Source organism: Rutilus rutilus, assembly GCF_951802725.1.
Source record: "Rutilus rutilus genome assembly, chromosome: 13".
Classification (NCBI taxonomy): Eukaryota; Metazoa; Chordata; class Actinopteri; order Cypriniformes; family Leuciscidae; genus Rutilus; species Rutilus rutilus.
The window spans coordinates 3,062,263-3,075,335 of NC_140218.1; the positions used below are offsets into that span (position 1 = coordinate 3,062,263).

Here is a 13,073-nt window from a genome sequence, read left to right on the forward strand (position 1 = left end):
GGCAGCCCCTCACGGACGACTGCTGCATAAACTAAAATAAAATAGCCTATACATGTCTGGGCCTGGTCCTCTTTCGTCCTTTTTATTCATTTTTTTATTGAAAATATCAAGATTTACAAGCAAACATGGCTGCATAAAATCCGTTTCTTCAGAATAGGACACAGAGAAGATATAGCCAGAGGGAGCAGCTCTTAATACAAACAGGAAATATATATGTAGTCTTAGTAACAAAAATAAGGATGATTTATAAAAGGAAAAGAAACATTCATATAAACAAATTTAAATAGAAAAAAAAACCCGTAAGAAATTATAACATAACATAAGGGGAGAATTCAGTCATTGTTCAGCTATTAACCTCAGCTGGGACGTGTTTTAGGGTATTATACCTTTCAGAGTTTTTAAGGATTTCATATACAGTTTAAATTCATTTTTTTTCAAAAACAAATTTGGGAGATGATTTCTAAATTCTAAATTTGTGAATGAAGAATTTAGCTAGACGGACAATTGTATTAGTCCAGAGCTCATCACCCTTGCTTTGCAATATCAGTCCAAATGTTATGGCGTCACTGGAGAGAGTTTGGGAATGAAGACATCTGTTGCTTAACCCATTTATGTATATCACACCAAAATATCTGTATCACGTTACATGAGAAAAACACATGGTCCGTAGTTTCGACATCATTTTCACAGAATGCACATATATTATCATCTGTACCAAAGCGACGTCTCAGTAATTCTTTAGAGGGGTAAATGTTGTTCATTACTTTGAAGTGCGTTTCTTTCACTTTAGGAGGTATAGGGAGTGTTAGATACATTGTTCTTAATTTAGTGATTGAATATTTATCAAATTTTTGTAGGATGTTATTTTTATTTTGCCTTTTAGGGTAAATATAATCAATAAAACAATTTCTAATAAAGTGGCTAGTGCATTTTTTATCCAGAACAAAGATCCCTTGAATTGATAGTGGGGCCAATTGTGGTTGTATCGGATAATATGCCAAAATGTTTCTTGTTAGAAGGACAAATTATTGGGCTAGTGCTTTATGTAATTTAGTAAAGTCTGATTTTAAGGGTTTGAAATTATGTTTGATGCAAAATTGTTCATAATTTAACAACTGTCCATCGGTATCCATTAAGTCGGCTATGGACCATATATTTCTCCCACACCAATCCTCAAAGAACAGAGATGTGTTGCTGTGCAGAATATATCTGTTGTTCCAGAGTACAGATGTGTGGCGTGAGAAGTTATGCACGTATAACATTTTCCAATACAAGAGTATTTATCAGTGAATCTCTGACAATGATATAGGTAATTTGTTAACACTAAAGTCCGCTCTAAGAAGAAATTCTAATCCTCCAATTCTCTTGAATAAGGTCTTGGAATACAATACCAAAAGGAGTTGCTGTGTTTGATCCAAGACTTTAACCAGTTTATTTTTAAGGTTCCATTAAGGCAGTCAAAATCAATAACTTTTAGTCCTCCATCCTTTGTGTCTTTAACCATATTGCTTTTCTTCATATAATGTGGTCTGTTTCTCCAAATGAAGTTTAGGTTGATTTGGTTGATAGATGTAATCAGTGTTGTTTGGAGTGGCACTGGAATAGGCTGGGCAAGAACATCTGGATAAATATTCCATCTTAGTTAGGTAAACTCGGCCTAGTATTGATAGGTCCCTCTGTAGCCATATATGTAGTCTTGATTTGCATTCTTTAATTTTATTTTCTACATTCAGAAGCTGGCTTTGTTTTTGGTCCTTAGAGAGGTAAATCCCCAGGTATTTGATTTCTGATTTAATAGGGATATTACAGATGTTTTTCAGTGAAGTGTCGTAAGTTTAATGTTAGACCTGAGGCTTTTGAGAATCTTTCAATTTTGGAAATAGTTGTTGAAATTTGGTATCTATCTTTTAAGAATATTGTTGTGTCGTCCGCTAGTTGGCTGATTATTATTTCTGTGCCAAGTACATTAAGTTTTTTAATATCATTACAGTTTTTAATATAGATTGCTAGCATTTCTGTGGCTAAGATGAACAGGTATGGTGAGATGGGGCAACCTTGAGGAATACCCACATTAATCTTGAAGCTTGGGGTGGTACCACTAGGTAACAGGACACAGATATTAATATCTCGATATAATCCACCAACCCATTCTCTAAATTTGATTCCAAAGCCAAAGTGTTCGAGCGGCGAAAGAATAAATGGATGCTCAAATGCTTTATAGAAGTCTAGAAAGAGAAGGAAACCATCATCCTCTATTTGGCTTCTACACTCAATGATGTCCATTACCAATCTTATATTATTATGTATTGACCTTCCTTTTAAGAGCCCTGACTGTGTATCTGCAATAAGATCTGAAATCCCTGTTTGAAGACGAGAAGCAAAGATGTAAGTTAGGAGTTTGTAGTCTGAATGTCTGAGTGTAATGGGTCTTCTGTTATCTATAATTCTGGGATCTTTCCCAGGTTTTGGAATTGAGACGATAACTCCATGTCTCATTGTTGGTGGAAGCACTCATGTTTCAAATATTTGGGTAAAGACTTGTAGCAGCAGGTCTCTTAAATCTACCCAAATGTCTGTAAAAGTCACCTGTGAGACCGTCGGATCCGGGGGCTTTGTTAAGAGAGAGGCGACCAATTACTGCGTCAAGTTCTGGAATTGTTATTTGATTATCACATGTTTGTTTGAGGCCATCCTCTATTTTTGGAATATGTTTTGCTATAATGAAAACATTTTGACAGTCCACGCTAGAAAATGTAGAGCTATAGAGCTGGCTATAGGATTCCCAGATTTCTGAAGAGATCAAGTTTCCATCTGTGACTTCATTATTATTAACCATCAGGGATCTGATGCTATTTTTTTTCCTGTCTTCTTTTTTCAAGACCACAGAAATACGCTGAATTGTTTCCCCTCCTCTATCCACTAGCTCTGGGTCTAATAAAGCCCCCTTGGGCCTTACGACTGTGAACTTCATCTAGTTTTGGTTGGAGGTTTAATATCTTCTGTCTATCGTCTTCAGTTGGGTTTGGCCTATTGCAGTACATATTGAACTGATTAATAATGTCTACTTCTTGTTTTTTAACTATCTTTTTTAATTATTTTACTGAATGAGATGGTAAATTGGCGTATTTTATATTTTAGGAATTCCCACTTTTTGGTAGCAGTTGTGAGCTCCTCAGAATTGGCATTTTCTTTAATTAATAATTAGATTTTTTGGCAGTAGTCATTATTTTTGAGCAGACTGGAATTGAACTTCCAATATATGTGTGTGAGTGGACATTGTTGTCATTGGGTTTGATCTGTAGTAAAATAACACTATGATCTGTTAGTGGTGCAGAATAAATATCAGAGCTAATATTATAAAATAGCAAATGATTTGCCATTAACCAGTGATCAATTCTGGATTTATAATTGTGGCTTGAGCTAAACCAGGAGTATTTAGATATTTCTGGATTTAAGTGTCTCCAAGTATCAACCAAATTTGGTTTTTCGCAAAAGTTCGTGAATATGGTGTTTGGATGACTGGCAGAGTATCTGAAAGGATATTTATAATAAAAAAAAATCATGAACTAGGTTTAGATCGCCTCCAATGATGATGTTATCAGTTGAGTGTGTTCATTTGAGATTGTCTAAATGTAAACCATGTTCAATAGGGTTCGGTTTTCTCTACTGATGTTATATCCATAAATGTTGACTGAGATGAATTTCAGACCATCTATGTTTATGATAAGAATCAGCCAGTGAGCAAATTCATCTGCCATATGGGACACAATATGACCTTTGAAGTTACTTAGGAGGATGGCGACTCCTGCTGACCTTGAAGTGCCGTGGCTAAAGTAAGCTTCATCTCCTCATCGTTTAGACCAAAATATAACATCATCAACCTTAGAATGCGTTTCCTGCAAAAAAATGATATTTGACTTCTTCCCTTTACAAAATAAGAAAATACTTTTTCTCTTTGTCATGTTTCTTAAACCCCTTGCAGAAATTAGAGAAATGTTACTCTTTAAACTGAACATAGAACAAAAACAAATGAATAAACAATCAACAACAATGGATTACTGAACTTACTTAAAACAACAGTAGAAGTTTCCTATCAGGAATTTGTAATAGTAGCAAAACCCGGAGAATTTTCATTCAAACTCACTTGTTTTCGGGATTCAAAAACCCTGGATAGTTGTGTCTATGGTGAGACTCTTTGTCCATTAATGAAAGCATGGGGGGAACACTGTCTTTAGTCCTGCCTCCCTTGCCTGTTCAACTTTCGGCCACACAGCCCTCCGTGCCTCTCTGTCTTCCTTGGTGAGGTGTTCTGCGAAGCGGATGTTGAGATGCTTGCAGACGGGGGGAAGTCTGGTGATCCGCCAGAGTTCGTCCCTGAAGTGGCGTCCTGTGAACTGCATGATGATCTGACGAGGGCGGCTGGTGTTACTCGGCCCCAGTCGGTGCACCGAATCCAGGATGAAATCCATCTTCTCCCTCCAGTGTGGCACAATCTTTCCGATGATATCAGAGATGATTTGTCGTGTGTTTTCGTCTTTTCCCTCCTGTAAGCCATTTACTCGCAGGTTCTTCTTTTATAACGCTCCAACTCTGCAGCTCTTTCCCCCAGATCTGTGTTCTCCTCTTTGAGTTGTTTCACCTCGACGTGCAGTTTTTGGCACTGTGTTTTACATTCTTTGATTTCGGCAGAGTTAAACTCTACCGCTTTAGCGATGTTGGCTATGGTCAGCGTGTTCTGCTTTAGCTCCGCTTTGAAGTCCTGCATCATGTTTTGAAGAGTGCCGATAGCAGGATCACAGCGTTAGAGGCGTCTTCAGCATGGGCTCCAGCAGTCACGGCGTCGTCTGGTTTTGACTTCTTCTGTGGTGCTGGTGGTTTGGAAGGAGATGCTAAGGTGTTTTTGGTTCCTCTGGTGTTAGTTTCCATCCTTTCTGGACCACCACAGTCGTGTTCTTGGAGAGCCTTCAATTTAGCATTAGCTTTTGTGCTAGCCATGTTATGGTCTGCAATATCGTACTCCAGGAGGTGCTCAGGGTCACTCACACGTTTCTGAATTATTATGATAAGTTCCCTACGGTTTTACATCTGATATTTCAGGGTTTTGTTGAGATAAAAGTTCATTCCTTTGATTTTCAAGGCTATTCACAATGCGTCTACTCTCTCCGCCATCTTCGTGAGAAGTGAAGCCGCCAGTGTCCCGATATGGCGCTGACATCTTGGGGCTTGAGTCTGTGCAGTGGCGATCTCGGGACCAGACCTGCGCAGTCGTGAGCGGGAAGTAAAGCCGCAAAATCAAGGCCCCGTCCTCACTCTTAGTGTGAAATAATTAATTATAGAAATTTAGATATTAAATTTAAAGTGCCGATCTCTTCAGTCCTCCGAAGATCCTGAAAAAAAACCTGTCAATCACAGCTGTCAATCATGACGTCACACCACCGTTTTTATAGCATCAAATAACAAACTAAAAACAAACACTTGAATTTACATCAGCGTGATAAAAACTACAGTAAATGACAGAACCCACCTTCAGAAAAAAGATATTTGAAGTGTAATTAAATTGTTTAGTTGGTCTCAAGTCCCGTTGAATAACACGGGGAGGCGGGGCTTATGACCTATACTGGGACCAGTCACCGGGGGGGGGGCGGTCGAGACGCTTTGGCTTCACTTTTCAGGGCTTGTGCGACACGCACCATAACACGCACAGCAGCCAATGAAATTGTTGTATTTGAGACAATAGGTGTGTTGGACATCGGCTGGATGTAACCGATCGGCGAGAGTAGCCGCGTGCCGGCGGGAGGAGCTGCAAACGGAGACGTGAAGTCGGACACTTCCTGGTTCCCGTGGTGACCGCTCACGTGGTGTTTGCATACTTTACCACAGCTGAAGTGAAATAAATGCAATATTTGCCAAATAACACACAGATGTTTCAGAGACATTTTCATTCAACACTTTATGTACTGCTTCGTACAGCGTCTGTTTGAAACGATGTGTATGACGTCATTGACATTTTAAAAGACTTTTTAAAGCAAATAAGTGACTCTAAAAAATCTAACACCCAGCAATGTGTAATTTCTTTGCATCTCCTTTCGAATACAACATTCAAATTACTAGACAGAAAATTATATCCTGAGGAAAGTGGATTTTGAGGACTATAGCTCCGTAGACCTCCATTCATTCTGCACTCGTCCTGTGAGCGCCCTCATGTGGAGCCAGAGTGGAACTGCAACCAGTTCAGAACCCGGAAGTTTACTGAGAGTGGCACTTCTCCCCTTATTAGACATTGGCTGCGTTTGAAACCGCATACTTCCCTACTATATAGCAGGGGGAAAAGAGTAGCCGAGGGCGCTCGCAGGCGAGTGCAGAATGAATTCCATCTTTCGCGGTGTATGTCGACCAAACGGCTGAGAAAGTACCGTTTATACACAAACCTGTTGTTGAAAGTCTCCAAAAGTGTCTTTACAAATGCATAATAGCAATACTAAGCAACCATACGATTTAAATCTTATTAAATTAAGTGGACCCTATGTTTCTCTGTCCCAGCTCAAAATACACCAACCGCTCACGTTGCCCAGCATGATGTGACCTTTGAACCGAGGCGTCGGAGCTGTAAGGGTATTGTAAATTACCTCTTTAGTTTTGTCAATCTTACCAAAGAATTATTTACCGGATCAACCAGAGATTATAAAAAAAATTGGGAGTTCTTTAAATATAAGGCCAGATATATTGCAGTTAAAAGAAGTAAGGAACTTAAAAATATTAAACATAAAATTGATTCAGAGAGTTGGTTAATAGACTTAATGTATTACAAGCCAAAGATAAGATTTCAGAAGAAGAAGATATGGAAATAAAAAAATTAAATCTGGAATTCGATAGAGTTTATTTAGAGTCGGCCAAAGGTGCATATATTAGGTCTCGGGCAAAATGGCTTGAGGAGGGGGAAGAGAATTCTAGCTATTTCTTTGCCCTGGAAAAAAGAAACAGTCAGAGGAAAGCTCTTTCAGCACTTAACATCGATGGAGTTACCTCTAAAGATCCAAAAGAAATATCAGAATTTGTTAGCAAATTTTATAGCAATCTTTATAGGCTACATCTAAATTTAACTATGACAGCTGTGAAAAATGTATTGATACAATTAGACACCGTATTACAATTATTGATCGTGAGTTTAGTCGAATTTGTGACGCTGATTTGTCAATAGATGAAATTAATCAAGCTCTGCACTCAATGAAAAAAGGTAAATCCCCCGGTATTGACGGGCTTTCCGTAGAATTCTATCTTCACTTTTGGGAGTTTATTAAATTGCCTTTATTTCATATGTATAAGGAATGCATCAGTCAGGGAGAAATGACCTCTACAATGAAACAGGGAGTTATATCCCTTATACCCAAGTCAAGCAAGGACCCTTTATTAATTGACAATTGGAGGCCTATTACTCTGTAAACATTAGATTATAAAATGTTAGCCTCTGTTTATGCTAAAAGATTATGTTCTGGTCTAAATAACATTATTTCAGAATCTCAGTCGGGATTCATGAAAGGCCGTCACATATCTAATAATATAAGGTTAGTATTAGATGTGCTGGATTACTCTAATTTAATTCAGTCAGATGATCTCATACTTTTTCTTGATTTTCAAAAAGCTTTTGACTCTTTAGAACACAAATTTCTTTTTCGCACTCTTGAGTTATTTGGATTCGGTAAATCATTAATTGATACTGTAACCATGTTTTATAGAGATATTAACAGCTCAGTGATCGTTAACTTTGATACGTCCAAAAGGTTTGACATATCCATCGTGGAGTCAGACAGGGCTGTCCAATCTCCCCGTTTTTATTTCTTTTAGCCACTGAACTACTTTGTCTAAGGATTAACCAAAATGAAAGTTTGATAGGAATCTCTATATTTAATCGAGAGATTAAAATTGCACAGCTAGCTGACGACACCACACTATTCTTGGAGGATAAAAAACAGTTACCTAATGCTCTGGAATTGGTGGAACAATTTTCATGTGCTTCGGGCCTAAAACTTAACATTTCAAAGTGTGAAATTATCTCAATTCATGATATAGATGAGACATCATTGGAGGGGATCCCAGTTAAAAACTGTGTGAAATATCTAGGAATCAATATCACTAAAAATCCAGTTACCAGACATCTTTTAAACTTTTCTGATAAAAGGACAAAAACTAAAACCGTCTTCAACATCTGGCTTCAGAGAGATCTCTCATTATACGGTAGAGTCCTTTTATCTAAGGTGGAAGGGCTCTCTCGCTTTGTATACCCTGCTCTCTCTTTGTTTATCAATGATAAAGCTATAAGGGAAATTAACAAAATATTTTTGGATTTTATTTGGAAAAATAGGCCTCACAAATTGAAAAAAGAAGTACTCTCTAATTCCAGAGGTGAAGGCGGCCTTGACTTTTTAGATTTTGCTGATACTATAAACACCTTTAAAGTAAACTGGCTGAAAAGATGCCTTGTGAATCCAGTGTCGTTATGGTTTTTCATTCCTAATAATATCTTTAACAAACTGGGTGGCCTGTCTTTCCTATTAAAGTGTAACTTTTTACCTAGCAAGTTACTAATTTCCTTATCTAACTTTCATCAGCAATGCCTTCTCTCGTGGAAATTGTGTTTTGTCCATTGCTTTTCCCCCCACAAAGTTCTCCTTTGGAATAACGCGGATATAACCGTTAGAAATAAATCTCTCTTTTTCCCTAGATGGTTTAACAATAATTTTAATTGCATTCTATCTGTCTTTGATGATTCTGGTCATATTCTAACTTACAAGCAATTTTTGAATCACCATAACTTTCCAGTTCCACCAAAGGAATATAATTCCTTGATAAAAGCTTTCCCAGCAGGTTTAATTCAGCTAATTAAAAATCACCTTAACTTCAGTAAAGGTAATAGTGTTTATCCGGCTTTACGCTTGCGGGCGCGATAGATTTTTTAGATCGAAAATGCAACAACAGACATATTCGCTCAATTTTTCAGATGAAGAGAAAGGTTACTCCAAGGGGTCAATTCTATTGGGGATCCCTTGTAACAAACGTAATCTGGAGAAAGGCCTGGCTTTTGCCTAGTAAATTTTGTGTATCCAACAAAGTTAAGGAAATTCATTATAAAATCCTTCATAAAATCTATCCTGTTAACTCTTCTATTTCTAAATATTCTGATATTGATGAGACTTGCTCTTTTTGTGGTTTTGTTGAGGAAACTGTCACCCATTTATTTTGTGAGTGTAATGTAACCAATAGATTTTGGGCTCATTTAAGTGCTTTTGTTTTTGGCCCTACAAATGTGACCCACACCTTCATTCTCAAAGAGGTTATCTTTTATTATGAAAACCCAAAGCGGATGTCCCTTGAACATGTTGTTAATTTCCTTATCTTATATGCAAAATTCTTCATCCACAAGCAAAAATGGCTTAAGTCTCCTTTGAGCTTCCCTCTTTTTCTGGCTGACCTTAATTCTTTTATTTCTTCCCTTAGACTTACAAATAACAAAAAAAGTGCAAATTTGTTGATGCATTATGATGTTTTATTCAAAGATATGACTTAACCTTGTTGTTATGCTTTTCTTTTTTTCTTTTTTTTATGTATAATTACATATTGTGCTGTATGCAAATCCAGGATATTTATGTATTATTATTATTTTTATTTTTTTTCTCTTCGTATCATTGTTTGTTCATTGTAAGTGATACAACCTTGCTTCACTTCCCTGAGCTTGTATTTATGTGTAAGTTCTGCAATAAAAAAAAAAAAAAAAAAAAACTCTTTAGTTGTGATGTTCTGTCCAGCCCACTAGGGGGACTCGAGGAGTACGGAATGCTAAAGTCACAAGAAAGTGAATAAGCGGCCCTTATGTAAACAAGCTGAAGACAGTATTGTGGTTCCATGCGGCTCTTCAATAAACATAATAGAGACGATTAATGCCTCCTTGCAAATGCATACAAGACAGGAGCTTGTGTCGAGAAAAAATGGGCGTGCCAGATGAAGCCGCGATTCAAGGCTTGTGTTGTTAACGTGAAAATCACGTGACTAATGACAAACGAGGCCTCGGTTTGTGTGGATACGTCATCGGTTCGGTCTGAGTGTCGCTTCCGGATAAAGCGGGTTCGAAACTCGCGCCACCTTGTGGCTGTTGCAGGAGTAGCAGAAGCAGCTGTAGTGTCAGAGAGTCAGAGAGTTAGAGAACTCCCATTGTCATTGTCGTTATTGTGTCATATATGTGTTAGGGCTGTATATTATTACATTATATCAGGTTAGAATAGTTATAGTAGGCTATATTGTTATTATTAATTATAGACAGTAGGCCTAGCTATATCATAGTCTTGTTATATTAATTAGAAAGGATTATTTGGATTGCTTTGTATTTTTGGATCTGGACTGGACTGCTTTTTGATTTGTTTGCTTTTTGTGACCTCTTCCTTTTTCCTGGTAATGGAGCAGCAATAAAGAGGAGATCCTCCCCTGTCTGGGCTCAACAGAAGCATCAGTGTCCTCATTTACACCAGCTGGCACTGCCATCTTTATGTTCTCCTGCATCCTCTGTGGCTGGAGAGGTTTTGTCCAAGAAGAGGGACTTTTCCCACCCCAGACTATTCTGTTGCAGTTTACTTTATTACACTCCCTCCACCATTAGCACTGCACTCAACACAGTGTCACTTTTGCTGTTCATACTGTCACTATCCAAACAACTTATGAATAATTAATTGTGTGTGTGACAGTTGTCTCTGTAAATAAATTCAGACAGAGAAAGATACATATTTTATTTTATACCCAGGCAATGGACATTGGTTCAAAATTAATTAATTAGTCTGCTATGTATTTGCACAGCTAGGTGTCTCTAGTGAGCAATGCTGAATGAAGCTTCGGGTAATGAACCTTTGGGTGAAGCAATGGGCTGCGAGGTCTCAGTGGTTCAGGAAGGCTTTTTTTTTTTTTTTTTTTTTTATTGAACAAAAAGCACAGGGGATACAGTATCAAGCACAAAAAAGAGCAAAATAAAATAAAAATAAGTCAGTAAACTCAAAGTAAAGCAAGGCAGCAAATAAGGGATAGTCTAGGCTACTAAAAAACAAAACATTCATAGAAACTACAAATACAAAAAAAGAATACAAGTAATTAGAAATGAATAACAATGGGAATACATAAATAAATAATCTTCAGAAAATCAGGAAGTAATTTACAATGAAACCATAATTTCTTTGAGCAACAAAGAAGATTTAGCAGCTTTCTTATTAGCTGATAAACAAAGAGAGTCATAAAATAATTTCAAATCAACACAAAAAAGTCTAAAATTGGGCTTAGAATCAGTTACTTTACACTTATGGAGATGAAACTCGCCACATAAAGTAAGTAGTTTTAATCTGTCATCCATCTCCTTTGACCCGGAGTCCCAAATCAAAAACAGCACATTCACAACCTCAAAAATAAAGAGTTTGTAATAAGCAGAAAAAAACTTTTTCCCAGAACTCCTTTGCATAATCACATTCAAAAAACAAATGTGGTATTGCTTCAAGATTAGAATTACAGAATGCGCAGTCTGAAGAGATGTCTAACTTAAATTTAGAAAGAAGAGAGTTACAGGGATAGTAATTATGTAGAGTTTTAAAGCTCTTTCCACTTGTTAGGTAACAGAAACTTATTAATGCCAGTCCATATATTAATGGTAGAAAGAGAAGGATCATTTCATTTCCATTTGAAAAAAGCTTTAGGATGACAGCTGATTTTCCTAATAAGAAATCTTCTAATCCCAAAATTGTTACATTTGACACTGGAAAGCTCCAAACCTCCAATAGACAACTGGGGCATTTCACAAACGGATACTCTGTAGCTACAGTATGACCTAACCATATGCTAAAGTTTAGGGGAAATAGAATTACTAACCCAGTTATAAACTTTAGGTGAGGAATCCACTCCAAAAAGGTTGATAAATTCATTGTAGGAATAAAAGCTGCCATCCTTCTTCAACAAATCCAAAACAAAAAGAACACCTTTGTCAACCCAATCCTTAATAAAGATAGATTTTTTTCTGATTATTCCATATAATACTCCTATGAGGGGGAAAATTGTGGCAAAAGGCAAGCTTACAGGCCTCCAAGGCTTGCTTATGAAAATTAGCTTGAACGGAAGTTTGTTGCATTTAAAATCACAAGACAATAAAAAAAATGTAACCCTCCACATTTTTCAAAGATAACTTTAGGTATGTGAAACCATAACAAATGAGAATCAGCATTCAGGCAGCGTTTAATCCAGCCGATCTTGAAAACCTGACTGAGAGTACTGAAGTCCACAGCATTCACACCTCCCTCCAAAGTATTTCTTATCAGAGTCTTCCTTTTAACATACTCAGTTTTATTTTTCCACAAGAATTGAAATAGTATAGAGTCGATAGATGAGCAAGTTTACGGGTTGACATATAAGGACAAAGCTGGGTAAACAATCCTAGAAATGCCTTCAGCTTTAGCTATCAAGACACGACCATAGATAGTTACATTTCTTTGTGGCCAGCAATTAAAGACATTCGTTCATTTTTTTTTGTCCGTTGTGAAAAATTATCTAAAATTCTATCTTTGGGTGATTTACTTATTAAAATGTCTAAATATCTAACAGAACTTTTGACTTCAACACCTTCTATATGACCTTTTTCAAGACTGTGAATAGGTATAATTTCACTTTTATTTCGATTAACAGTGAGACCAGAAGCATTAGAAAATGTTTTTAAAGCTTCCAAAATAACAGGAACCTGTTTCTCATCTTTTAAAAACAGACAGGTATGATCCGCCAGTTGACTAATTAGAAAAGTGTGTTCAGCTACTACAACAATACCCTGAACATCTACACAGCGAGTAATACAAATATTAAGAAACTCTGTGACTAATAAAAACAAGGACACCCTTGTCTGATGCCCCTGCTAATCGTAAACCGGGGAGAAACACCATTCACCAAAGATACACTGCTGTTCATATTTTAACAAACTATGTTTTGTTGAATTCTGTTATGATGCACTCACTCTGGATGTACTGGCGCTCGTTGTATATGTGTGTATGCAATGTATTTTTCCCTTC

The 13,073-nt window shown here is 37.0% G+C and overlaps 1 protein-coding gene across 1 annotated transcript in view; it reads right to left on the reverse strand.

The window, feature by feature from the left end:
- The window catches only part of LOC311302525 (NLR family CARD domain-containing protein 3-like), a 150,222-nt gene that overhangs the window by 34,654 nt on the left and 102,495 nt on the right, over positions 1-13,073 (reverse strand). The window lies entirely within an intron of this gene.